This window comes from Rattus norvegicus, chromosome 2, assembly GCF_036323735.1.
Source record: "Rattus norvegicus strain BN/NHsdMcwi chromosome 2, GRCr8, whole genome shotgun sequence".
Classification (NCBI taxonomy): domain Eukaryota; kingdom Metazoa; phylum Chordata; class Mammalia; order Rodentia; family Muridae; genus Rattus; species Rattus norvegicus.
In genome coordinates this window covers 39,351,556-39,379,461 of record NC_086020.1, presented here as the reverse complement: position 1 = coordinate 39,379,461, position 27,906 = coordinate 39,351,556, and the positions used below count along the sequence as shown (strand labels likewise).

The 27,906-nt window shown below is 38.5% G+C and overlaps 1 long non-coding RNA gene across 4 annotated transcripts; it reads right to left on the bottom strand.

Annotated features, from left to right (window-relative positions):
• Nucleotides 1-3,536: 3,536 nt before the first annotated feature.
• On the bottom strand, nucleotides 3,537-27,655 carry LOC102556361 (uncharacterized). Of its 4 annotated transcripts, none has more exons than XR_010064066.1 (6): nucleotides 27,524-27,637; nucleotides 19,708-20,272; nucleotides 17,774-17,947; nucleotides 16,827-16,985; nucleotides 15,296-15,506; nucleotides 3,537-3,722 (listed from the first exon to the last, which is right to left on the bottom strand). It is a non-coding gene; the product is annotated as an uncharacterized LOC102556361 (long non-coding RNA). The 4 variants fall into 4 exon arrangements; XR_010064067.1 differs by having other exon boundaries at nucleotides 15,373-15,506; XR_590871.4 differs by lacking the exons at nucleotides 17,774-17,947; nucleotides 19,708-20,272 and having other exon boundaries at nucleotides 27,524-27,655.
• Between the last annotated feature and the right edge of the window lie 251 nt (nucleotides 27,656-27,906).

Here is a 27,906-nt window from a genome sequence, read left to right as displayed (position 1 = left end):
AGAGAAATATTGAAAGAGCTGAAGGGGTTTGCAACCCCATAAGAACAACAGTGCCAACCAACCAGAGCTTTCAGAGACTAAACCACCACCCAAAGACTATATACATGGACTGACCCATGGCTCCAGCTAAATATGTAGCAGAGGATGGCCTTGTTGGGCACCAGGGGAAGGGGAAGCCCTTGGTCCTGCCAAGGTTGGACCCCCAGTGTAGGGGATTGTCAGAGGGGGTCAGGAAGGGAGAGGCGGGGAACACCCATATAGAAGAGAGGGAGGGGGAGGGGATGGGGGCTTAATGGACAGGAAACTGGGAAAGGGAATAACATATGAAACATAAATAAAGAAATATCTGATAAAAAAGAATTAGTAAACATTTACCACCTAATTTAGACACTGGGATGAATACATAGGAACATTAGAAACAGTCACAATGAACTATGTTAAGTGACATTAGAATACAAGACATCTATTTTTCAAGTAGTGTTCAGCTTAGGGATTATGCTGTCCTATGAAGAGCAATGGCAGTGACTGAAAGTCCTCCAAGGGCTGAGGAGGAAATATTTCCTTTGATTGAAACTCAGATGGTTGACTGGCTTGCAGCAGACGTATCTGTAAAAGCAGGCCAGCAAGGCAATAAAGATTTGTGTGAACCTGTGCTTTCCCCAACAAGAAACCTGTCTTTGAAGTCTGATCTCTGAATAATTGTGGGCTGAGGCAGCAATTATTGCTGTGCATGTATTAGCCAAGATCTGAGGCGCAGGGTGGCCTGGCACAGACTGGTGTAGAATTGAAAAGAGACAGGGTCTGAATACAGAAGACAGTCAATGAGCTCCACACAACCAAAATAACAGCAGGAGAAGGAGACTCAGAAGAGCTTTTGTGTGTTTCTTCTTTGTGTTCTTGAAGCTACCAAAGATATAGGCATTGATGAATGTGCCTGTGAGGAGATATTGGCATCAGAAGATGCCTCACTTACCAGCTGTGCATCGATTTTGTTATAGGCACAGCAAATGAAACACACATAATTAGCCCAAAGTATTGCTTTATTTCCTCTCAACGGTTTCTAATTTTAGATGCAGATTAAAAGTAGTCTTCCATACTTTGTTGGTGTTAAGTAGGTGAATTGCTAGACATAAGGCAACAGCAGATGCCATGAATTTGGTGTCCATCCACAAATTTAGTGTCTAGCCATGAATTTGGTGTCCAGCAGGGCAGTGTCTTCCCCTTATGTAAGAAGCCTGACCCAGCTTGTTCATGTTAAGGTAGGCTACAGAATACATGGCTGAGAATTAGAAATGAATGCCATTCTCAGCTCTGCTGGATTGTTTTGTTCGTCTTTTTGAAGGACAAGTAAATGTGCATTTTTTCCCCCCTAAGGAGACAAGTGGCCTGTTGCACAGTTAAAGAGTAGCTGTTCTGAGAGCATTGGGCTGAGAGCAGTGGAGCAATAATAGAGTTCATTTCTTAAGTGCCTGGGAGCTATGATTTTTCTCTTCAGATTCATGTTTCAGAAACTGTTTTACTAGGGTCTGAGAAAAGAAGAAAAGTGAGGGGACGAAGGGTTAGATAAAGTCTCTCTTTTGTCTTCTTTTTTCTTTTTCTTTACAGTGAGTTTGGAGAAAAATAGAATCATTATTTAACATCAGCAATAATGTTCTCCTCATCTTAATCTTCTGCTACCCACACCCCTTCCTTTCAGGAGCCTACTTAAGCTATTGTCTCTCAGTTCAGGTTCCTTTTTATATTGCTAAGTACTTTCCTCTATATGTGAGAACATGGCTGTGTTAGGTCATCTTGAATCGCACAGATCCATAATTAATAGCTACCTGGTATAGTATTATATACCAAGTTGTGGTTTCTAAATGTGATTAGCACTCTCATTTAATTTTCAAAAATCGATGTTCTCTGAAAATGCCTTCTTATTGATCATTTGATTTCATGGATTAGTCATATAGAAGAGATAACGAAGAAAAACATTTGTAATTATCTTATCTAATAACTCCTTTAAAAATTCTACCTCTTTTTCACTGGAAGTGTGGTTTACAGACTGTTCCAGAATCATTTATATTAGTATTTAAAATTCAACCTCATGGGTTCTTAAATATGATATAACTTGGTCAGAATACAGTTCTTCTCCATTCCTTTTGTATTTACCATATGGTTCTCAAGTTTTTAGGGGCACAGGAACTGACTTTTGGTTACACCTGTAGCAGGGATGCTTTAAGAATAGTTTTAAAAGCATTGTTTTGTTGGGCACATTTATATAAAATTGATAATTTTATAAAAGTCAGGATGTTCTGATATAGGTATGGATGAGGTGGGTTTTATTGAAACAGTTTTGTTGTATTACTCCAAAACACATCTTTTCTACCCTTTTGAATTAGTGTTAAGACTCAGTAAGCTTCTTTCTGAGTCATGTGTTAAGTGTTTCTAAAGAGAACGCACCACAATGAATGTATTCTGATTCTCCTCCTGAAGTACTCTCTTCTGTTCTTGGTACTTAACTGTGTGGTACGATGGCTGAAAGTATATCTTTTACTCCACGGATTTGCCACTGAAATCACTAATAACAGTAATTTGACTGTTCAAATTTTGAGACAAAAAAGGACAAAAAGACACAAGAACTAATAATAACTGACCCAATAACTGGTATTTGTGCTTTGTGTGTGTGTGTGTGTGTGTGTGTGTATGTAGCTTTCAGTGAACATGTGTGTGAGTACATGAGTGTGTATATCTGCATAAGAGAATGAGAGTGAGAGAGAGAGAGACAGAGAGAGAGAGAGAGAGAGAGAGAGAGAGAGAGAGAGAGAGAGAGAGAGAAGGACAGAGGTAAACCTTGAATGTCATTCTTCAGAAACCATTCATGTTTTTTTGAAATATGGTCTTCTGCTCTCATGAATCACTTTTCATTTCCCTTCTCTGGACTGGAATAATAAGCATGGACTGCCATTCTTGGCTTTTTGCATGTGGACTTCAGGTTGAACTCAGGTCTTCGTGCTTATGTGGCAACAATGCGACTCTCTGAACCATCTCTCCAGTCCCCAAATTTGTGTTACATATGAGTCAAATTTTATCTGAGAGACAGACTCTTAAGGAATAATCTAAATATTTTAGCTTTTCCTTGAAGAGACAGCTTTAGGATAATGTTGGGTTGTCTAGGTTCTAAGCACACAGGTGAAAGTCATTAATAATGAAGGCTTCCTTAGATTTAACACATGTCAGAGTATTTTATGTAGTTATTTATTTTAAGACAAGGTTTTATTTTGTTGCTCAGGGTGAAAGGAATCTTATGGGCTTACATAATCCTATTGCTTTAGTCTCTTGTGCTGAGATGACAAACATGTACAACTGCACTAGCTAGCAATATTTTGTGGTTATTGCATGAATATTGTATGAGATAACTAGTTGCATTTTTTCAGTAATTTAATAACTATTAAATATAAAGTTAATATATAAAAAGTAATGACTTTTAATAAATAAAAACCAGTTCTGAAACATATCAACTTACATAATAATACCTTTCAGAAAGTCAAAAGCAATTAAAAGATTCATAGTGTTTTATATACAGTTCTTGTGGCATTAGAGAATGATATATCAGGGCTGGGCCTTTATTTTAGCAGAGCTTCTTCTGTAATAAAAGTGAGAGCACAGGGTGACAGGCATCCTGGGATTTTTGCAACTCCTCGTGGCTTGGATTCATTTCGTTCTTCTAGTGGATTCATCACCTTTCAGGAAATGAAGACAAGGTAAGATAAAAGCATGGAGCATATAGTAAAAGACTCAGCTGCCCAAGGTTATTAAGAAATCAGAAACAAAAGTATTGTTTTAAAAGGGAAAAGCTTTTTTGTGAAATTAAGGTCTAATTTTCTAAAGAATAACACTTTTTCAAAAAAAATTACAGATTGCCTCTATTGGCTGGTATAATAACATTGTATTTTTATCAAGCCAGGAATATTTCTAGCACACAATTATAAACATTTACCTTCTTGGTGCACCTGCAAGTTGGCTAAGCCTCATATGATCTAAGCTGGGTGTTGCCGAGCTTTACTTGTCTAATTGCCTAAAATTAGTGAATTAGAGGTTCCTTTGTCATAGCAGAAAAACAGCATGAGGAGCCTGACTTCAGCATATTGTAAACTTTTCACGATGCACTACTGAAAATCTTGCCAGCCAATGTTAAATGGTCCAATTGATCAGTAAAATGGAAGTTGTGTGTGTGTGTGTGTGTGTGTGTGTGTGTGTGTGTGTGTGTTGCATCTGTAGCTGCTGAATGGTAATATAATTGTCTATGCTTCCATTTTCAGCGTTTGCTGAAACCTATTCTAAACTTGTATTCACTGCACTCTGTGGGACAGCTGAGGGGAGCTAACTTTTCCTAGCTGCCACTAGAACCCCCAGTGTAGGGGATTGTGGAAGGGGTGGTAAGGGAGGTGGATGGGGAGGAGTTAGGCGGCTTATGGACAGGAAACTGGGAAAAGGAATAACATTAGAAATGTATAAGAAATACCCAATTTAAAAAATATATACATACATACATACATACATACATACATACATACATACATACATATATATGTATAAAGAGAGAGAGAGAGAGAGAGAGAGAGAGAGAGAGAGAGAGAGAGAGAGAAAGAGAGAGAGATGACAAATATCCTTTGGTTCTTTGGCGGCCACTGGCTACCATGCCTAAGGGATTCTAAAAAGTAAAATATGAAGTTTGCATTGTGAACAAAGGCCCCTGGGCTTCAACCCTGTAGATGTGCACTGCTAGGGAGGTAGAATTCATAAAAGTGGCACCCTTGTAGAAATCTAAGTTCAAAACTAACCTTAAACTCACTTCTCATATCTACTTTGAATTACACGATATATGTCCATAATTTGGAAATGAGCAGAGTAATAAACACTAACATGAAATAGTCTTATTCTAAATATAGCCATGCTAGGCATTATTACTAAATGTGGGCTCAGTGAAAAGCATGTAGAAATCAGTTGATATAGACTTAAATGCTGCGGTAGTTGTTACCCATCAATGTGCTTCATCTTCTGAGATGAAGTTTCCCCATCTGTGCAACATAAGACTTAACTCATATGTTAATACATATGATTATTATACTGTATATTATAATATTAATGCACACGTTAAAATAAAATGGAGAGAGTGGATTATGAAACTTTACAACACGGCCTTCAGTATTCATTTCCTTGGACTGAATCCCGCCTTCACCATTTACGTAAAGTCTGAACTTACATTTCCCTATCTAAATTACTGTTTCAGATTGCTATAGAATTGCCACAGGATGAAAATGATAGAAAACTATCACACAGCTTTGGCAGCCACAAGTCGGAAAAGTCAAAGCCACAAGTCACCATGGTGTGTGGTCTATGCGGCTCAGAGAAAGACTCTAATCACCTCTTCTTGCTCTTAGTACTGATAGCCACCCCCAACTTCTTTGTTTTGTGGCAGTAACCATTAATATCTGCCCCCACTTTCTTTCATGGCATTGTTTACCACATCTCCTTTATGCTTCAAGCACCCCAGTTAATTCCTCTATGAGTTCCTCTTGTTGTGTGCTCTCTACTTGTATGAGAACACCAGGCACACTGGATTTTAGGCATACTGGGCTCTAATTAAGGGAAATGTGAGCTCCATAGTATCATACAGACACCATGATACTATGACAGCCAATTTAATAACAGAAGGAGCTAAGTAACTGTTGAGTGTGTAATGGACACAGTGTGCATACAGTGCAGAAGGAAACAGCTCCTGCTCCTGGTGGGAAATGGTGAGATGGGGCGATAGTTCATGCTACTCAGATGGTGTGTAACTGAAAACATAAAAATTATTTTGAAACGTGGAAAGTGAAGCTTCCTTCACTCAACCAACAGATTTAGGCATATTACTCTCTGACCTTGTCTAATATTTTCTACAAAGATCCTTTATCCCAGAAGGTCACACCAACAGGCAGTACAATTATAAATTCTACATATCCTTTTTGGAGCTCACAGTTTAAACTACACTATCCTACAGGCTTCATAACCCAACAGTAATACATAATTTGGCTAAGTTTTTGAGAATTCCTAATGAGAACAAACCTTTCCACATGAACATCATCACCATTTCTTTGCATCTTTCCAGAAGCATCTATAACATCAGCATATTGTCCCTGAGGCCAATTGTCTCACCTTCCAAGTGATTGTATCCACAGTCAGGGATTATTATTAGGATTAAATTCAGTGTGCTTAACCTGGGAAATGACACTTTGCAAATGCTTAGTGAGCCCTGGCATTTATTTAAGCATTAGAACGAAGCAGAGGAAATGAGATCTTGGTGGTTGGAAATAGTCGTACATCAGCAAATCTCTAGGTAAAATTTCGAAAATATAAAATTCCGAATCTTATATATTAAAATAATAAATACACAGGGGTTCTTTCTTAGCCATGAGGGATATGTTCCAAGGATTGCAGTGGATGCCTGAAATCATGTAGGAATTCCTGAATTTTTTTGCAGGTTATTTTAGAGCCTCTACTCTTACACCACAGGGGCTCTAATTAAGGGAAATGTGAGCTCCTTGAATACAGGCACCATGATACTATGACAGCTGATTTAATAACAGAAGCACCAAAGGAACTAGTGGATGTGTAATGGACACAGTGTGGATACAGTGCAGAAGGAAACAACTCCTGCTCCTGGTGGGAAACGGTATGATGGGGCGATAGTTCATGTTACTCAGATGGTGTGTAACTGAAAACGTGGAAATTACTCTGAAACATGGAAAGTAAAGTTTCCTTCACTCAACCAACAGTTCTGAGTATCCTGATTAATAAAACAGTTAACAGTGAAATGCTGGCAAAGCAAGGTGAGGCATCTTTATTAGGTCATGACTATTGTCTAAAAAGGTGCAGCAAGAAAACTTTCCAGCTAACATTACTAGTGCACTTTTAGATAAATGCTTTACTACTTTATCATTTACAGAAATGCAAAATTGGAATTTCGTGTATTGCCAGCACAACACTGAATGCAGAAGACATGAATTATCTATGTATATATATGTACATATGTATATTCTGTTACTTAATTATTAACTATATCAGCCAATGAATTTAAACACACATTTAAATTAGGATACTGTCTTCAGTGCTCTCCATTTGGGCCTACAGTGTCCACAGCCTCATGTGTAACATTTTGAAAACTTTGGCCTGATAGGAGAAATGGGTAACCCAATCCACTTTCAAAGTTATCCCAGGGATATGTAGGTAGGTTTGGTAAAGACATTCTTTCCAAAAGAATATTGTAAATAAAAGCCCAGCCTTGGCAGACTCTCTGGGGAGAGTACTGCAGATGGAACAAATCATTTGAGGATAACACTTGAAAACTGAAGTGTTTCCCACAGTGTCCTCAAGGCAATGGTGCAAGCAAGAAACCAGAAGTTGAAATAAATATCAGGATTGCAAGAGAGTTGGGACTAAAGCATATTAAAGTGAGATATGAATGCTTTAAAAGGCTTACCAAAGAACCTGTCAGAAGTATGGTGGGTAAGATATGACCAAGAATATTAAAAGACTGTTGTGTTAATATAGGAAAATTGCCATGCCTAAGGCAGGGTGGATGAAAGAGATGGAAGGCCCCTAAAACTCTATGAAGAGGCCTAGGAGGCAGCCAAGAATATTCTCATTCTTTCAACAAGATGCCTTTGATGTGCTAGCTAACTGGTACAGCTTCTGCATGTAAGAAGGTCTCTGTAGATGGTTGCTGGATGAATATGAATAATGAAACAAGATACTGTTCATCTGACTTAGGACAAGCTTCCCAAACACAGATTTAAGAAGTAAACAACTTCTCCCCCTACAGTTTAGGCAGAGCTATGTAATAAAACTGAGGCGTGTTAAGTCAGATCTGGATTCAAATCCTGGCTCTGGTAATATCTGGTGCAAAGGGCTCATTTGTTCTACTCTATTGGTGTTTAGTATCTGGGTAGGTTGCATCTTTCAATTAATTTAAAAATAATTAATGACATGAACATGTTGTTGTTTTTGGGTGTTTTCTCTTTATACTTTGTGCTGGCTAATTACTTGCCAACTTGACTAGGCTAACTGATTCCCAGGCAGCTAATACAATTTTTTTGAGTGAGTTTGTGGTGAAAATTTTAGACATGATTAGCAGTGGAGTAGGTAATCTAAGTAAAGATCTGCTCTCATTAGTGTGGGTGAAAATAATCCAATTCCTGGAGGAGACACATGCACAAAAATCAGAGCAAGGGAAACTCCCTCCTTTAAGATCCTTCTCATCTTCATCCCTCAGACTTGGAGACCTCAGTTCATTGGCCTTGGGCCTTTGGAACTTATACCAGTGAGGCCCCGGTTCTCAAGGCTGGAATATGGATACCAGCATCCATGGTCCTCTAGTTGGTATGCATTATGTGAGTAACTTCATGAATCTTATAATTAGGTAAGGTAATTCCCTTCGTAAATCTCTGGATACATAGACACCTCTCTGTATCCAATTTCATATTTCTCTGGGGCAAACTCTGACAGTTTTGCATTCTTCCTCTCTTTTATTGTTTTCTGTAGCTCTCAAAACTTACTTCTTTTATGATTATCTTCACCAATCTTTGCAGTTGAGCCTACTACTACTACTACTACTACTACTACTACTACTACTACTACTACTACTACTACTACTTCTGAATGTACTCTCTCAACCCATTCTTCTGCTGGTATTGAATCTTAAGATGCTTAATCTGACACTTAGAATGATTATGAACAGCCTCTATGCTCCGACTCATGGAAACACTCATGGAAAGTGGACTTGCTCGGTTAATGATTCTCAGAGTTCTAGAAAAAAGTCTTCCTGGAAACTTATGGTTAAAGAGGATAGAATTTGCTTGTCAAAGATGTATTTCATGCAGTGGAGGTGTTAGGTAAAAAAGTTACTCCAGTGGGTTGTAGAGAAGACAGTTTTTGAACAAACAGTAGGCAATGGACTTACAGGGAGGAAATTAGTTCTGTTGATGAACTAGCACAGGTCAGGCTGTAACCTGAGGTGTAATGTCAGCAGGCATGACTCAGAAAAGAACATGCTTCTAATATCATACCCTTTGTGTTCTTTCTATTCTTCCTACAGAGACTTGGGTAGTCAATCTTCTTGCCATGACAGTTAAAGCTGAATTTTACAATGGAGTTGACGGAGCTATATGTAATGGGCTTTTCCTATATCCCTTTGAGTTCATCAGGTTATCAGGACTGCATCTTGTGTCTTCCTGAGAATTATATCTGTCAAATAGTCAACCATAAACTGTTAAATCATCATCATCATCTCCTTCCCCATTCTTCTTCTTTCTTCTATGTGCTTGGTTTGTACATATTTTCACATGTGTGTGTGTGTGTGTGTGTGTGTGTGTGTGTGTGTGTGTGTGTCTATGTGTCTATGTAGGTCAAAGGTCAATATTGGGTGTTTTTTCAGTTGTTTTCCCCTTTAATTTTTGAGAAGAATATTCTCTTTGAATCTGGAGCTTACCAGTTTGGTTAAGGTTGTTGCCAATGAGCTTCAAGGTTCTGCCTATGTCTACCTCCAAGTGCTGGGTTTTCAAATGTTCACGACTGTATCCAGCCTTTGTGTGGTAAGCATGTTGATAACCATTTACTCTATGCCCTAACATGGACTATTGAAATGAGTAATAGAAAATGAACAGCTAATACTGCTATAAAATGGATCATCACAATATTTCCCAATAAGAATGCTACTTTAGCGCATGGCTTAATGACTATCAGTCAGAAAAGACAATGTCAGCTAGTCACTTAGAGCTTAGAAAAACATTAGTCAGAGTGTCTAGGAGTACAAAACTTTGGAATTAGTCAGCCAGAATATGTCACAGTAACTACTCTTGAGGCTGGAATATCACATTCAAAGTCTTATTTGTCCTTATGACACAACCTGCATTGAACATCTAGGGAATTTTGGTGCATGCTTCTAAGAGAAAGCAGTCTATTGAGCCCTGATGTGGCATTACAAAATCCATTTAACTTTTGTTCCATAAGATTTAGGAGAGACCTTACAAGTGAGTCCTTTAGTTAAGGAATGCTAATAGGATGTTACTATAGTTGGGCTTCTTTTCCTATCTAAGAAGCTAAAGAAAGTTAGTATTTGTCCCTTAAATACAGATAAAGATTGTCTTCTTCTGGTGTACCACATTTTCCTCCCTCTCCAAATCTCCTCCCATCTCTTACTAATTTTTGGGAACTTGAATCATATTCGAACTTCCTGGAAAGGGGAACTTCCAATGAAGAATTGCCTACAATGAATTCTTCCAATGAAGAATCAGATTGGAATGTGAGCATCCCTGTGGATTTTCTCGATTCATTACTGATGCAGGGGGGGGGGGTTCAGCCCACTGTGGTAGGTGCCACCCCCGGATAGGTAGTCCTGGGTAGTATAAGAAAGCTGACTAAGTAAGCCATGGTGACAAATGAGTGAGCAGCACTTTTTCATGGTCTCTGCTTTAGTTCCTGCCTCCTGGTTCCTCCCTTGGGTGCCTTTCTTTGTTTCCTTGGCCAGTGAACTGTAACTTGTAAGTCAAATAAACTCTTTCCCTCCTAATTTGGTTTTTTGTTCAGTAGAGAAGCAAACTGAAACATCCCCTGAATTTCAGGTCAATCTTACCTTTTAGGACTTTTGTCCTTGGTACTTAGTCTTTTCATACTAGCATTTATTAATTGCCTAGGATTCACAGTTTTCTACACAGGATTTGTTGGAACTCTTACAGAAATCTGGATGTACAGCATGCATAGAAATCAAGTTAGGCTATAGCTTTTTTCTAAGGAGAGTATTTCTATTAACCCTAAACAGAGAATATAAAGTGATAATCTCCAAAGATGATTCGAGTAATATCTAGCTATATATGTAATAGAGTTCATTAATGGGACAAGGCCAACTTACTAATGGCGATACCACCAAAGATTCCCCTTCTCACAGCAATTCCCAAGGGCTTATTTATCCTTGGGTGGAGTTAGCCTCATCTTGCCTTTCAGGAGAAATTGCCGATTGATCCAATCTTATGAAGAACTCTTGTGGCTAACACAGCTGTTCTGAATCAAGAAGAAGATGATTGTGTCCAACTCAGAAGAAAGAGCAATATGGGAGACAATGTTTGTGGAAAAGTATCTACCTCGAAGTCCTGAGTCTACTGAGTATAATAAACATGTTCAGAATGAAGAACGAACATAAAATCTGCCTTTTCCCAAGTCAAAACGAATTAAGTTTGTCTCTCTCAAAAAAAACAAAAACAAAAACAAAAACAAAAACAAAACAAAACAAAAAACAAACCCATAATACTGTTTATTTGGCTTATCTAATAAGTAGACAAATTAGTACAAGAGATTTGTAATCTATTAAATTAGAGGTATTTATGAATTTAAAAGCTATAATATATAAATTAAATTCACAAGTATAAATCAGAAGGCATCCCTGAAAGCCCCCCTTTTTTGCAGTAGAGAGAAAATTAAAGGGATTATAATATGGACCTTAACTAGAGTGGTTGGAAGGACATCGCACTACCATGTGTTTTCTGTTTATATTAACTGAGTTAGGGACAGTGTGTTTAATGAAAATGTTTGGTGAGTTTCATTTTTACTAGTATAATTGGTGTGAAAAATTCAAATTTCTACAAGAACTTCAAGGTTATTATATATGATTCCTCAGGTAACATATTTCTGCTTTGATATGAAAGTGACATGCGACATGCATGCATTGTGTTAGTTCTCTATTTATCTGTGCATTACTGTCTATTTAGTTTAAAAAATTCTTTTTTAAAAAATTTTTTAGTATAAATTTTTATTTTCAAGAGGATGTCCCCAAGCCCCCATACACCCCACACATACCTCCATACCCCCACACCACACCAGACCTCCCCACTCCCTGGGGTCCCAAGTCTTCCAAGGGCTAGGTATGTCTTCTTTCACTGAGGCCAGGCCAGGCAGTCCTCTGCTGTATATGTATCAGAGGTCTCGGACCAGCTAGTGTATGCCTCCTGGTTGGTAGTTCAATGTCTGAGAGGGTCCAGGTTTGTTAAGACTGCAGATCTTGCCATGGGGTCACCCTCCTCAACATCCTCCAGCCTTTCCCCAATTCTATCATCAGATCGTTTGTTCAGTGCAATTATCTGCCTCCCTCTTAGGCAGCCGCTTGTTGGGCCTCTCAGAGGGCAGTCATACTAGGCTCCTGTCTGTAAGCACATCACTGCATCAATAATAGTGTCAGGCCCTGAAGCCAACTTCTGTAACAATAATTCTTAATGGCTCTAATAGATCATCTTTTATTCAAAGTGCATTTTAAATTGCTAGAACCAGGGGAAAAACAAACCAAATAATGTACTCATTTATGTGTGAGTTTTACAAGAGGTTGAATGAACATGGACATTGAATTAGAACTCTACACAATAGGTAATAATGTGGCCTGGCTTTGTGTGTGAAGAAACATTTGAACTATGACCTCATGGTGACAAAAATGCCTGGCCGTAGGATGCCATGGTGTATCACTCTGGGTAGGAGGCAGGGTATAGAAGTGTGAGAGACACTGGGCTTCACCTTGTCCTAAATTAGTATAGGGCTATTTGCCTTAGTTTAGAATAGGAGCCATGTTCTGTGTGGAGTTAGAAAGTTCAGTTGCCTCATACAGTGGTTTGCTTCTGAGCCTGCAAACACGGTGTTCCTGCAGATCTATGGAGCTGGGATTGTGGACTGTGGGACGTGAAGGTCATTTCTCCCAACTATGTCTGAACTGCTTTTTACTCATCATCTGCTAGACAGAAGGATCCCCAAGTTTCAATGTCCTGAAGTGACTAGTGATAATAAGAGTTAATTGTGTTATTAACTCCTATGAAGCGAAACATGTGCTTTGGAGGACAGTTGTAAACTGGTAATTTTCATCTTCCATATGTGTTTTTTTGTAAAGTAGTGTTTCTTTTAAAGAAGCCTACGGAAACATTTATAAATTTATCTCTTTCATCAAAAAGCTGTATGGAGTCAATTTTATTTTAGATTGCACAGCAGATGGCTGGTTGTTAACTAAAGCCTTGTGCTCACTACAAATGTGTGCAAACAGGGCAGTAGACTTGTAACAGGTATATTCCTTGTTTGCCTGCATATGCAATTTCCATTGATTTGCTAATTTGGTGTCTTAAATGAATTCTCTAAGCAGGGGGATAGAGTTAACTTCAATGCTACTTTCATTGTATGTCACTGCTAGCTAGAATGTAGTTGGCTAATTTTAATTTTATGCTTCCAATCAAAAATTACCCGGTAAAAATAAACTCATCCAAACCAGTAAATACATTCGAGCAAGATATTAAGGAGGCATCTTCTCCTTGTCAAAAGCAACGTATCTGTTCCTTCTCCAGGTGAATGGGCATCTGTGACAGCTAAACCTGAGTCTCCTTATTCCTTAGTATGTGACTCTGACTAACCCTTAAAAGTTAGTCCAGAATGCAAGAATGCTAACCTGCAAACCAGTGTAATCTAATCTACAAGAAGTTAGGATAGCAAGGTAGCTCCTGAGATGCTTCTTATGAGAACTGGAGATGCTGTCTTCTGAATGCTCTTTCCATGCACTGCTGCTACAAAACCCACTGTGCAGTCATGCGATGAGTAATTTTAAAGACAAGTGTTTAGAAACTTAAAAAAATACCTTATTTTATAAATCTATTTATGACTACATTTCTCTTTCTTCCTTTTCACTCTGTATTTTTCTTTCTTCTATTATACCAGACTTCTATTATACTTTTATTGTTATTTTCATCCCAGAGTCTCCTTGCTTTCTAAACACCCAGGGTTTCATTTCTTTTTAAGGCAAAGGAGAAGCAGTCCCTTATACCAGGAGTCACAATGAAAGACTATCCTAAGCACATTGGCTATTTTGTGTTTGGGATTATCTTGAATGTTTTTAGACATTTGTTTTGAAAAATTGTGGTGAACTGACCTTAAGAATTTTACTCTTTTTAAGGGTTTCCCCACTGAAAAGATCAGCAATTTATCTAGAATTGAGAGTCGATGGATTCGGCTAACTTTATGCAGTAATGACTTATGCATTGTGGCTGTTTTTCTCTCCTAAAATAAGGTAGGATGAGTTGACTCATCAAATCTCGAACAAAACCAAAACGATAACAAAAACCTCACTTATTCTATTTAAGTTTTAGGCTACACAGAGAAAATGATGCAAGTTTTGAAACCAAGATGGGATATGAGTTCAGGAAGCAGGAGCAAAAGAGAATATTTGGTGGATAACAAAATTGAAGGTAGGCTGGAAGAAGTCAATATAATATGTTAACATAGCTGCATTATGTTTGACATTGCATTTGGGAGTCCCAAAAACATATGAGAAAACATGTTTTTCACATACTGTTTTACTTACAAAGCTCTCTCACAGAGCTTCTTGGATAGCATCTTAATGTGTTATTCAAGAGTAGGTAGTTTTAGTAAGAGCTCTGAGCTCTTGAGTCAGACAAAATAGAGTAAAGTGAATCTCTGCCTTGGTAGAACACAGCTTGAAAATTTTCCAAGCCCTGTATCCGTTTTGTCAGGAAGAACAGTCACTGTGAGTGTTTACACTTCCATGTCCTTTACCCAACAGTGGGAGAGCCTGATACAACACTCATGCACCATGTAGGGCAGCCATGGCTGGCAGTCAGAGTACCCGCATTAAGGTCTATGCACCTTGGCTGAATGTCACTGCAAAAGAATAGAGGCTGGGGAGCACAGAGGTTTGGTTTTACCCAGCAGCTAGGCCCTAGCTCCTATTGTCATCCTTCCTGAATGAAGCAGCAAAGGGCACGCTGTTACGATGCAGAGGTCATAGTCTAAAATATTCTTCCTTCATCTTTTTACTTGATACTTGGTATTTGTTGAGTGACTCTAGGAGACCTTTACAAGAGAACTACAAACCATATCAGAGATCGTTATTTCTTTTACTCAGGGGCCATATTTCTTTTAGGGAGTTGTTTGGAAAGCAGTGCAACTAAATGTTTGGGATCTTTTTATTGTATAAAATAGCAAATGAGGCTTATGCACAGAAACAGTAATGAGAAGTTAAATGTGGTAAAGCTTGTTTGTGGTCAATCATCTGTTGTAAAGAGGAGAATGAAAAGTGTTAGAAAGAAGGTGAAAGGATTATAGATCTAGGCATATGAGATTGTTAGGGTATATACTTTTCCTCTTCTTTATAATAACCAAGTCTCATGTATATGTATGTGTACATGCATATGCATTTGATTATGCTCAGGCAAAAATGATCCTTTTCCACAGGTGATACCTTGGAGAGCCTTGGGTCTCCTGGGGGAGCAGGTAGTTCCCAAAATGAAGAGGCATTATTCAGTACAGAGGACTCACAGTACTCCGAGGGGAGCCATTGTCTTGGGTTGTATAGACGCAGGACACTGAAGAGAGTAGAAGAGTTGTCTCTGCTTGTTTATACGTGCTTCGAGGCGGTAGAACTTCTTCCTGTTTTGTTTCAAGTGTGAATGCTGAAAGGAATAAGACTTAGTAACAATCAGGTAAGGTTGGAGGCGGGGCGGGAAGGAATTATATCGTGCCTGCTGGGTTCTTCGATCAGTAGTTTTATGGCCATTATCTGCTGGCAATTTTTTTTTGATGGAGGCTCAAATTTCCACCAGGTAGCACCTGGAGCACAGAGTCCTGGCAATGAGGCTCAGACGGGGGCGTTTTTACTGTTGTCGTCAGGTAGTTGTGAATGGTATTAGTGTCTGACTTTTCCTATTAACAAATGGCAAGAGTTAAAATTTTTGCTCAGCAAGATTATGAGTTAATGAAAAGCAATTAGGTGTTTCCCTCCTCATTAATAGGAAGAAAACTGGGGAGATGAGTCATGACTACACACAGCATCCCCCAATCAGGGTGCAATTGTATTCACTTAGTTTGATCTATTAGGCAGTTATTGCTAAAGTAGGCATGAGCTTTTACTTGTATGAATACCAGGGGCTGGGGATTTAGCTCAGGGGTAGAGCGCTTGCCTAGCAAGCACAAGGCCCTGGGTTCGGTCCCCAGCTCTGAAAAAAAGAAAAAAAAAGCATAAATACCAAAGTTCTGAGAAGTTTTCTCTCTTCACTGAGTATTGAAAACGTTAGTAGTTCTTAGGTGTTTCAAATTAGATCCACACAGTCATCAATGATTAATATGTTTAAACATGTGGGTATCCTAGTTACAGTTACCAAAATCAGATTATGGGATTTAGAAAATGTAATCAAGAATGCAAGCTTATAAAAATAAATATCTAATAGCAAAATCATCAAAAATATTATAAATAGAACCCCTCATGTGGATGAATGACTAGAATATTGGCATTTGAGTTAGCTTATTAAATATGAACATATTCCCGATCTGACTGTACTGTAAAGAGCTGGTTTCTCCTCATGCATAATCTATTCATTGAGAGTCAAGAGCACATGGGTGCACTGTTCTCTATATTCACTTCTCTCTTTGTCTCAAATTCCTACGAGCTCGAAGTTGTTCTATGGACTATATGGATGTTTACAAAGGAATAGAATTTGTTTTTGTTTTTGGAAATGCCATATGGCACCCCTTCTATATTTGAATCCCACCCTTGTAACTGGCCACACGCTAAGGGACCCAGGACCAAGTCCTGTAGGGCCAGACCATCATTTTTAATGGGCAAAGGTCAAGCCAGTGAGGCTATCTCCTATTCAGGAGCCCACACTATCTTTTGTCAATGCATAATGCTGTTGGAAACCATAAAACCCTGTTCTCCACATAGGAAGATATTGAAGCACAGAGGTCTAAGAAGTATTTTCCCTATTGGTGCTTACTGATGCAACATGGCTTCCTGCTGTTCCCAGTTTCCTAGCAGCAAAAGCCAGGGCATGTGGCATTCAACATGCTTCTTCAGTTTCTATCATCTTGGCCTGCTGCACTTCTGCTGTTATAGAGGACATGGCTTCTAGGATTTGGCTTATGAAGAAAAGACTCTGTAAAGAGAAATGAAGTAGGGTTGGTGTTCATGAGTCAGTATCTTTCTGACTTGACTCAGAGCTGCCATGGCTCTGATTCATGGTTATCGCAGCTGTCTAGCCTCCTCTTACCCTCTGTACCTAGAAAATCCTCAGGCAGGCTGGCTGTGTTGGGCAGATCCTTCTTCTCTAAGCCAGCTTTGCTGAAGACCCTGTTGGGAGCAGGTCCTGTTCAGCAGCTGGGAAAACCTTAATGAATAATCCATTGGCTTTAGGCTGAGTATTGATCTCTAAAAGGCTATGCCACATCCTAAGAATGGGAAGAAGCAATTATATTCAGTGCAATGCATGCCTGCTCGTACATGTTTATAAATGAACCGTTATGATACAAATTGCCTTGAAAACATCCTGGCACCAGGTTCTGGTGTTGGTATCTTTGTGGAGGCTGTCATCAATTATGAGTGCAGATTGCAGACTGAACAAAGATCATTCTGCTCACCAATTCTGTCAGATTTCTGTCAGCCAGGAGAGTTACTTCCAAACGTAGGCTACTTTACGAAAAGGACATCCTTTTAGGGACTCATCTGTGAGGTGGGAACTATTTGCATTAGCTTACTTATTTATTCATGGATTTTTCCAAAGCATGGAGAGAGTGACTGAAAATTTCCTTCTAAAAGATGCATGAATTTAGCTTTACTAGTTGTTATCTGCACCTCGAGTTTTAGTTGGAATAAATCAGACAATCTAGATTTTCCTCATCTCAGGAAACACATTTTATAGTTAATCTGTCAAAAGCAATTAACTACCTTTGGGGTTCTGGAGGTGTCCAGTGAAGGTCAGAATACCAATTCTCACCACAGCATCTCTCTTCAGATATCATCGCTACCTCCACTGATGGAATTGTATTTATAGCTCTTTATAAATTAAGGTGTTTGTTAAAATTAACTCAGATGAGGAAGTCATTATCCAAGGGAACAACACTGAGGGAAAAATAAAACAAAGAGCAGTCTCTTGTGAGGGTCAGAATGAAAGTAGATGTTCAGATAAAGGTAAGGATGGTGAGGATTTGTTTGGCTGTAGAAGTTGTGAGAAATGTCATCATAGACCATTTTGAAGTGTTAAGCTTGGATATAGAAGCCTCCTTAGTGACCTTGAAGGAAGGAATAGGTCAGACATCCTTGTGCATACTACCTCTGAACAGAAGAAGAGCTTTGTGTTTCCAAAGGGGGAAAAAAAACCCAGCCAACATACTGGCTGAAACTCAGTCAGAACACAATTAGGGTTAAGAGGGCCGTTTCTCAACAGCCTTGAATGGATTGGAAGAGTCAGGCATAGGTATGACATAAATATCTTATAAGACTCAGAAAGAAGTGATCCTTAAAGGTAGAGACAAAGCCTGCAGGATCAAAGAAGTAGCCTCAGTCAGAAAAATCTGAGATCTGTAAGTATGCTGCTTCCTTTCTTATTACAGATATGAGAAGCAGGGTACCCAAGTTTCTTCTTACATTTTTGGTGACCTGTGCACGATGGTTCATGGATTTTTATCTAGGAGCACTGCTACACTATGTGTATCTGTCAATGTGAGAGTAGCCAAGGATAGAAAGGGGGGAGCAGTTTTTAATGAAAAATTCTCTTTCTTATATTCTGAAAGTTTTTAAGTGAAAGAAAGCTTGGGATATCTCTTTACTAAATGGCCCTAGGGCTGGTTGGGTAATTTTGATACTTCTCTGACCAGCAGCTGGCTTTTAGGCATGAGTAAGAGCCTCCTCTCCATTGAAGATGCCTGGAGCATCCAAGATTCTGTAAGCGTCTGAGGCAAATGACAGGCATGGCCATACTCTTTGGGCTTTGTAAATGTCCCCAAAGGGAAAGATAGTGCTAGAATTTCTCTAACGTGCTAGAGTTCAAACCTTTGTATTATTTCCCACTTTCTAGACCCAGTATCTGAGGTCTAGAAGCTTTAGTCTCATCCTTGTATGTCCTGAAGAATTGTGTAAACACTTGTCTTAACTCCACATGAAGTGATGTACTCAGTGTAGTCCTGAGTCAGAAACTTTGTCATTTTGAAAGTGTGTCATTATTGACTGAAACCCAAGTCAGAAGAAGCATCAACACTAAGGCGTGCTACATCTGTTTCATTATTATAAAGAAGGGTAATTCAGATTTACAATGCAGTTTATGTGCCCAGTGATTGTAAGGTTTGAATTTAGTGTCAGCTACACAGACTGCACTGAATTTGACTGGCTTCATGTTTCAGTACTCAGAAGCAGTTCAATATAGACTCATGATGTCTTTCTTTGTTTCCTTCCTTCCTTCTTTGTTTCCTTCCTTCCTTCTTTCCTTACTTCCTCCCTTCCTTCCTTCCTACCCCCTTAATCCTTGAAAATGAATGAATTTATAAGAAAAGTAGGATTTCAAGGTAAGACAATTTCCTGTTTCCCTTGGATTCTCCAATATGGCATGGAAACACAGGTACTCTTAGTGCTGCATAGATTAGAGGAATTCAACCTGTAATTTATTCTGGGGGAGGAAACAGTTTGGAAGATGAGGTGTTTCTGTTTCCCAGAAGTCCTCATAATCACTAGGTACAGGAAGTGTGGGTGGACATATTAGGGGAAGAAACAGGTAGAAGGTTCTGAAATTACTTAGGAGAGGGTTTTGGAGGCTCTCCCTAGAAGACACACAGTAGAGATGAAAATAGAAGGACTATTTGAGAAGTATTTTAAAAACATCCTTCTACCTGCCATTTCCATTAAATGTTGTACTTTCAGTTCTTTTTCTGGTGGGACATTCTTAGGTATGAAAGTGAGAGGGTTCCAGATGGATGCCTATGGGAAGGCAAAACCCTGTTAGTCACACAGCCTGTAGGTGTCAATCCCTACCTCGACTACCACCGGCACAATTATTTTCAACTCCAAGATGCTCATATTCAGGTGTTTTCTCCCATGATCTCTTCAGATCCACAGTCCCCAGCAAGTCTGGTGTCCCAGTTTGAACCATCAAACTTTCTAAACAATTGTGATTCATTGGGTCATGGTGTGATTAATTTTTGCTTTTTGTTTTTCTTTTTGTTTGGCATTTGAATCAACTCCCTCTAGGAGTTACAGCAATGATAGAAGATAAATGAAACAGTGTTTATTACAACTCGCTCTACATAAATCATCTTGCCCTTGGTGAACAAATAAGTGACTCTTTTGCTTCAAAATATTGTGGCTTAGAACTTACACATTAGGAGCTCCAAGGAAGTTTCCATTAAGACATGGTTAAGTCTCCCAGGAATCTGGAAATAGACTCATGAACCAAACCTAGAAATTTACATATTAGGGAGATAAGAGTTTGTGACAGTTCAGTCAAAGGATTCCAAGGTCTTTCTACCCCAGAATACCTTCCATACAAACTTGTTCTCTGTTTCAGACATTTCTTTTTTAGAGGAAAAGTTTAGGGTGAGATCTCTTCAGGGGCAAATAAATCCTGTTTATTATGAATTGTTAATCTACATTAGCAAGTTAATATTTTTATATAAAGTCTTATTTATATTTTAGCATTTAAGTTCCATTCCTTTTTTTTATATCATACCACTTCCATTTTATTTTTTTTTATTAACTTGAGTATTTCTTATATACATTTAGAGTGTTATTCCCTTTCCCGGTTTCCGGGCAAACATCCCCCTCCCCCCTCCCCTTCCTTATGGGTGTTCCCCTCCCAACCCTCCCCCCATTGCCGCCCTCCCCCCAACAGTCTAGTTCACTGGGGGTTCAGTCTTAGCAGGACCCAGGGCTTCCCCTTCCACTGGTGCTCTTACTAGGATATTCATTGCTACCTATGAGGTCAGAGTCCAGGGTCAGTCCATGTATAGTCTTTGGGTAGTGGCTTAGTCCCTGGAAGCTCTGGTTGCTTGGCATTGTTGTACATATGGGGTCTCGAGCCCCTTCAAGCTCTTCCAGTTCTTTCTCTGATTCCTTCAACAGGGGTCCTATTCTCAGTTCAGTGGTTTGCTGCTGGCATTCGCCTCTGTATTTGCTGTATTCTGGCTGTGTCTCTCAGGAACGATCTACATCCGGCTCCTGTCGGTCTGCACTTCTTTGCATCATCCATCTTGTCTAATTGGATGGCTGTATATGTATGGGCCACATGTGGGGCGGGCTCTGAATGGGTGTTCCTTCAGTCTCTGTTTTAATCTTTGCCTCTCTCTTCCCTGCCAAGGGTATTCCTGTATTAGTACCCGTGACCACCTATGTTCAAATGTGCGTCACCTTTTTATAGGTATTATTAAGATAATTAAATGACTAACCATAATTCTCCTTTTTCTGTTACTAGGAAAGAATCTCAAACTATAAACAGTGGGATTAAAATTGTTATGACAATAAAAAAGATTATTTCAAGTTAGAAAATATTTGATTTTTCCATATTTGATATGAGTGAAATGTTCATTATGGGTTGTTTTCTGATTGAGATTTTATTACCATACAGGACTATAACAAGGTAATGTAAATTGACTATGTAAACAAATGCAAATGTATTGCCCCACAGAATTGGAAGTTAGGGAGTCTGAAATCAAAGTGTGGGCAGAGTTTGTTCCTAAGGCACTGAGCAAAGGATTGGTTCCAATCGTCTTTCCTTGGCCTACGGATGGCTGACTTCTTTTGTTTCTTTACAGCTAGGTAAGCCTTTTTTCTCAGATTTCCTATTTTTATAAGGTCACATAGTACTCCATGAGTTTCCTCTTTAGTGTCCTCATTTTAACTCGATCATTTATAAAGTTTTATTTCTAAATAAAGTTACAGGCATTAGAAGCTAGGAGCTAGGTTCCTCTGAGTTGATACATTTAGCCCAATTGGTGAGTCTCCATAATGGTACTTAATGGAGAAAAAGCAGTGAATTAAATCATCCAGTAAGTGATGGTCTTTATTTTAGAAATTTAATAAAATTATAGGCATGGATTTTTTTGGCATAAGTAGGAAATACTGAAAAAAATGCAGAAAGGGGCTAGAGCAGGAAAGCCTCACGGTGAAAGGCCTTCATTGGCAACACATGTAGTAGGTAGTGAATGTCTGAGGAAAAGGGTTTTTTTGTTTGTTTGTTTACTTTTTTTATTGGATATTTTTATTTACATTTCAAATGTTATTCCCTTTCCCAGTATCTCCTCCAGAAACCCTTTATCTCCCCTTACTTCTGTGTGGATACTCACTCACAACCCACCCCCACCACCACCGCACCTTCACAGTCCCCTATACTGGGGCATCCAGCATTGACAGGACCAAGGGCCTCTCCTGCCAATGGTGCCCAACAAGGCCATCCTCTGCTACTTATGTGGCTGGAGCCATAGGTCCATTCTTGTGTACTCTTGGGATGGTGCTTTAATCCCTGAGAGCTATGGGAGGGGGAGGATCTGGTTGGCTAATATTGTTTTTCGCATGGGGCTGAAAACCCCTTCTGCTCTGTCAATCCTTTCTAACTCCTCCATTGGGAACCCAATTCTCAGTCCAGTGGTTGGCTGTGAACATCTGCTTCTGTAATTGTCAGGCTCTGGCAGAACCTCTCAGAAGACAGCTATATCAGGCTACAGTCAGCATGCACTTCTTGACATTCCCAATATTATCTGGGTTTGGTGTCTGTATATGGGATGGATCGCCAGGTGGGGAGGTTTCTAGATGACTTTTCCTTCAGTCTCTGCTCTGCACTTTGTCTCCATATTTCCTCCTGTGAGTAATTTTGTTTCCCCTTCTAAGAAGAACTGAAGCATCCACATTTTGGTCTTCCTTCTTCTTGAGCTTCATGTAGTCTGTGAATTATATCTTGGGTATTTTGAGCTTTCGACCTAATACCCACTTATCAGTGAGTACATACATATGGGTTCTTTTGTGATTGGTTTACCTCACTCAGGATGATATTTTCTAGTTCCACTCATTTGCCTAAGAATTTCGTTAAGTCATTGTTTTTAATAGCTGAGTAATACTCTATTGTGTAGATGTACCACATTTTCTGTATCCATTTCTCTGTTGAAGGACATCTGGGTTCTTTCCAGCTTCTGCCTTAAGAATAGGGCTGCCATGAACATAGTGGAGCATGTGTCCTAGTGATATATTAGAGCACCTTTTGGGTATATGCCCAGCAGTGGTATAGTTGGGAATAGTGTATAGCTTAGGTAGTATCATATCCAATTTTCTGAGGAACAACCAGACTGATTTCCAGAGTGCTTGTACCAGCTTGAAATCCCCTCAACAATGCAGGAGTGTTCCTCTTTCTCCACATCCTGGCCAACATCTGCTGTCACTTGACTTTTTGATCTTAGACATTCTGACTAATGTCAGGGTTGTTTTGATTTGCATTTCCCTGATGACTAATGATGTTGAATATTTCTTCAGGTGCTTCTCGATCATTCAATATTACTCAGTTGAGAATTCTTTGTTTAGCTCTGTACCCCATTTTTAGTAGGGTTATTTGGTTCTCTGGAGTGTAATTTCTTGAGTTCTTTATATATATGGGATATTAGCTCTATTGGATGTAGGACTAGTAAAGATCTTTTCCCAATCTGTTGGTTGCCATTTTGTCCTAATGACAGTGTCCTTTGCCTTACAGAAGGTAATTTTGTGAAGTCCCACTCACTGATTCTTGATCTTAGAGCCTAAGCCATTGGTATTCTGTTCAGGAAATTTTCCTCAGTGCCCATGTCTTCGAGGATCTTCCCCACTTTCCATTCTATTAGTTCCAGTGTATCTGGTTTTATGTGGAGGTCCTTGATCCACCTGGACTTGAGCTTCATATAAGGCAATAAGAATGGATCATTTTTCATTCTTCGACATGTTGACTTCAAGTTTGAACCAGCACCATTTGCTGAAAATGCTGTCCTCCTCCTCCTCCTCCTCCTCCTCCTCCTCCTCCTCCTCCTCCTCCTCCTCCTCCTTCTTCTTCTTCTTCTTCTTCTTCTTCTTCTTTTGCATTGGATTGTTTTAGCTCCTTTGTTAAATGTCAAGTGACCATGGGGGTGTGGGTTCATTTCCGGGTTTTCAATTCTATTCCACTGATCTACCTGCCTGTCTCTGTACCCACACCATACAGTTTGTCACTATTGCTTTGTAGTACAGCTGGAAGTCAGGGATGGTGATTCCCCCAGAAGTGTTTTATTGTTTAAGGATAGTTTTCGCTATCCTGGTGTTTTTGTTCTTCCAAATGAACTTGCAAATTGCTCTTTCTAACTCTGTGAAGAATTAAGTTTGAATTTTGAAGTGAATTGCATTACATCTATAGATTGCTTTCAACAAGATGGTCATTTATATTATATTAATCCTGCCAATTCATGAGCATGGGTGATCTTTCCATCTTCCAAGATCTTTTTCAATTTCTTTCTTCACAAACTTGAAGTTCTTATCATGTATATATTTCACTTGCTTGGTTAGAGTCACACCAAGGTTTTTTATATTACTTGGGACTATTATGAAGGGTATTGTTTCCCTAATTTCTTTTTAGTCTGTTTATCCTTTGAGGAGAAGAAGGCTACTGATTTGTTTGAGTTAATTTTATATCCAGCCACATTAGTGAAGTTGTTTATCAGCTGTAAGAGTTCTCTAGTAAAATATTTAGGGACACTTAAGTATGCTATGGTATCATCTGCCAATAGTGATATTTTGACTTTTTCCTTCCAATTTGTATCCCTCTGACCTCCTTTTGTTGTCTCATTGCTCTGGCTAGGACTTCAAGAACTATACTGAATAGGTAGGAAGAGAGTGGGCAGCCTTGTCTAGTCTCAAATTTTAGTTAAATTGCTTTAAGTTTCTCTCCATTAAGTTTGTTGTTGGCTACTGATTTGCTGTATATGGCTTTTACTATGTTTAGGTATGGGTCTTGAATTCCTGACTTTCTAAGACTTTTATCATGAAGGGGTGTTGAATTTTGTCAAATGCTATCTCAGCATCTAATGAGATGATTATGTGTGTTTTTTCTTTGAGTTTGTTTATATAGTGGATTAAAGCTCCTAACCCAAAACATCCAGGAAATCTAGGACACAATGAGAAGATCAAACCTAATGATAGTAGGTATAGAAAAAAACTGAACATTCCCAACTGAAAGGGCCAGTAAATATCTTCTAAAAAATTATAGAAGAAAAATTCCCTGGCCTAAAGAAAGAGATGCCCATAAACATACAAGAAGCATACAGAACTCCAAATAGATTGGACCAGAAAAGAAATTCCTCCTGTTGCATAATAGTCAAAACACAAAATACAAAGCACAAAACAAAGAAAGAATATTAAAAGCAGGAAGGTAAAAAGGTCAAGTAACATATAAAGGCAGACCTATCAGAATTACACCAGACTTCTCACCAAAGACTATGAAAGCCAGAAGATCCTGGGTAGATATCATACAGACCCCAAAAGAACACAAATGCCAGTCGAGGCTACTATAGCTAGCAAAACTCTCAATTTCCATGGATGGAAAACCAAGCTATTGCATGACAAAACCAAATTTATACAATATCTTTCCCCACATCCAGTACTACAAAGTATAATAGATAGAAGACTCCAACAGAAAGAGGGAAACTACACCCTAGGAAAAGCAAGAGAGTAATCTTTTTAAAACTAACCCAAAAGAAAATAGCCACACAAACATAATTACACTTCTAACAACAACAATATTAGGAAACAACAATCATTGATCCCTAATATCACTTCACATTAATGGACTCAGTTACCTAATAAAAAGACATAGACTAACAGACTGGATATGTAAAGAGGACATATTGCTGCATACAGGAAATGTACCTCAATGACAAAGAAAGACAATTCCTCAGAGTAAAAGGCTGGGAAGAATTTTTCCCAGCAAATGGTCCCAAGGAACAAACTGAAGTAGCCATTCTAATATCAAATTAAATCAACTTTTAATCAAAAGTTATCAAAAAAGAAAGAAAAACACTTCATGCTCATCAAAGGAAAAATCCACCAAGATCAACTCTCAATTCTGAATATCTATGCTCCAAATGCAAGGGCACCCATATTCATAAAAGAAACTTTACTAAAGCTGAAAGCACACATTGCACCTCACACAATACTAGTGGGAGACTTCAACATCCCACTCTCACCAATGGACAGATTATGGAAACAGAAACTAAACAGAGACACAGTGAAACTAACAGAAGTTATGAACCAAGTGAATTTCATAAATACCTATAGAACATTTCATCCTAAAACAAAAGAATATATCTTCTTTTCATCACCTCATGATACCTTCTCCAAAATTGACCATATAATCACTCACAAAACAGGTCTCAACAGATACAAGACAATAGAAATAATCCCATGCATTCTATCAGATCACCATAGACTAAGGCTGATCTTCAACAACAACAAAAACAACAGAAAGCCCACACACACATGGAAGTTGAACAATGCTCTACTCAATGATAACTTGGTTAAGGAAGAAATGAAGAAAGAAATTAAAGACTTTTTAGAATATAATGACAATGAATACACAACATACTCATACTCATGGGACACAATGAAAACAGTGCTAAGAGGAAAACTCATAGCTCTGAGTCCCTCCAAAAAGAAACTGGAGAGAACATATACTAGCAGCTTGACAGCACATCTGAAAATTCTAGACCAAAAAGAAACAAATACACCCAAGAGGAGTAGATGGCAGGAAATAATCAAACTTGGGGATGAAACCAACCAAGTAGAAACAAAAAGAACTACAAAAAATCAACAAAACCAGGAGCTGGTTCTTTGAGAAAAATCAACAAGATAGATAAATCCTTAGCCAGACGAACCAGAGAGCACAGAGACAGTATCCAAATTAACAAACTGAAATGGAAAGGCAGACATAACAACAGAAACTGGAGAATTAAAAAAAAAATCAGATCCTACTACAAAAGCCTATACACTGAAGAAATCTGTAAAATCTGGGTGAAATGGACAATTTTCTAGATAGATATCTGCTATCAAAGTTAAATCAGGATCAGATAAGCCATACAAACTGTCCCATAACTCCTAACAAAAGAGAAGCCATCATTAAACATTTCCCAACCATAAAAGAAACCCAGAACCAGATGGGTTTAGTGCAGAATTCTAGAAGTGCAGACCTTCATAGAAGACCTAATGCCAATACTCTCCAAACTATTCCACAAAATAGAAACAGAAGGAACTACCACATTATTTCTATGAAGCCAAAATTATGCTTATACCTAAACCACACAAAGATTAAATGGTTCAATATACAGAAATCCATCAACGGAAAAGGTTTTTATAACCAGGAGGAATTTTACAATGCAGCCACAAAGACGTTAGATGACAACTTAACCGTCTTCTTTGATATCATTGGATACACTTGTCCAATGGAGAAGGTTATTATATTCATTTTGGAGTTAGAACTTCTTTGTATTTGTTTGCCTGAGTATTCAGTAATGAAAGGTGGCATTTTTAAAAATTTTAATTAAAACATAATTAGATCATTTGCCATGCCCTCTCTTCCCTCTTATACTTTCCAAACTGTTCCCCTTCTGAAATTCACATCTTCCTCTTTTTTAGCCAATGCTGTAACAGACGCATAGAGATGAATACACATACCAATACAGCATGTTGAGTATCTTTAGTGTTGCCTGAAGGTATGTTTTTAGGGCTGACCATTTGGTAATAGATAATCAATCAGGTTGTTCATCCATGGAGGAGACTAAAAAGCCTGACTACCTTTTTTATTCTAATTCTAATTCTAATTCTAATTCTAATTCTAATTCTAATTCTAATTCTAATTCTAATTCTAATTAAAAACATCAGTAACATCAGCACTTTATTTCAAAGTTGATGGTTTTTATTGGTAAATATTTAAGTTGACAAATTCTGTAGTCATATAGAACATATGTTGGATGCTGATGTATGTATGTATTGAAACTGAATGAGGAAATGGCTTGGAAAATCATCATGTTTGATAATGAATACCAGTGTGCTGTATC